Source organism: Sinocyclocheilus anshuiensis, unplaced genomic scaffold (genome assembly GCF_001515605.1).
Source record: "Sinocyclocheilus anshuiensis isolate Anshui unplaced genomic scaffold, SAMN03320099.WGS_v1.1 scaffold257, whole genome shotgun sequence".
Taxonomy (NCBI): Eukaryota; Metazoa; Chordata; class Actinopteri; order Cypriniformes; family Cyprinidae; genus Sinocyclocheilus; species Sinocyclocheilus anshuiensis.
In genome coordinates this window covers 122,227-122,967 of record NW_015539889.1, presented here as the reverse complement: position 1 = coordinate 122,967, position 741 = coordinate 122,227, and the positions used below count along the sequence as shown (strand labels likewise).

The following is a 741-nucleotide window of genomic DNA, read 5'->3' as shown; positions in this document are numbered from 1 at the left end:
GTTTTGCTCAAACTTTCGCCATGGCATTAGAACTAGTACACCGTTGTCGCATGCGAAATCAAAATGCAATGCCTTGAGTGGAAGTTTACAGATTATGGGGCGGTAATATTATAATGAGATCCCTTTGCCACGTCACCAAGGGAGCGAAATCAGATGTGCTAGTTTTCTCAGACGCTTGCAGAAAAAGGCTTACCAACCAAAGTTACTGGGTTAATCTTTTTCACGTTTACTTGGTTGGTAGATGCACCGGGGACCTGATTATAGCACTTAAAACCTGGAAAAGTCAGAAAGATATGTCACCTTTAATAGCAAACAAACAAACAAACAAAATACTGTCATAAAAAGTAATATTGCAAAATATTACAATTCAAAATAACTGCTATTTTATTGTATTGTATTTTAATAAGTGTCATTTATTTCTGTGATGCAAATATAAGTATCTGGTGTCCCCAGAATGTGTCTGTGAAGTTTCAGCTCAAAATACCCCACAGATAATTTATGTCATTTTGAAAATGCCTATTTTGAGTGGAAGCAGAAACGCTGTTTTCTGCTAAAAAACATCTGTTTTGGTTCTGATCATGTTTATCGCACTGAAATCATGCGTTTTAAACCATATTAATTTAAACTTCTGATATACGGTTTTCTGAGCGCACACATCCGAAGCATACGGACAGAAAGCTGCTGTCACAGCATGTGAGTACTAAACTAAGTTCTCATTCACACACAAGTTTACGTTAAAAA

The 741-nt window shown here is 36.3% G+C and overlaps 1 protein-coding gene and 1 long non-coding RNA gene across 3 annotated transcripts in view; both read right to left on the bottom strand.

The window, feature by feature from the left end:
• The window catches only part of LOC107685626 (immunoglobulin superfamily member 21-like), a 268,079-nt gene that overhangs the window by 231,867 nt on the left and 35,471 nt on the right, over positions 1-741 (bottom strand). The gene's annotated exons all lie outside the window — the stretch shown is intronic.
• Positions 1-741, bottom strand: part of LOC107685627 (uncharacterized) — a 77,270-nt gene that overhangs the window by 61,247 nt on the left and 15,282 nt on the right. The gene's annotated exons all lie outside the window — the stretch shown is intronic.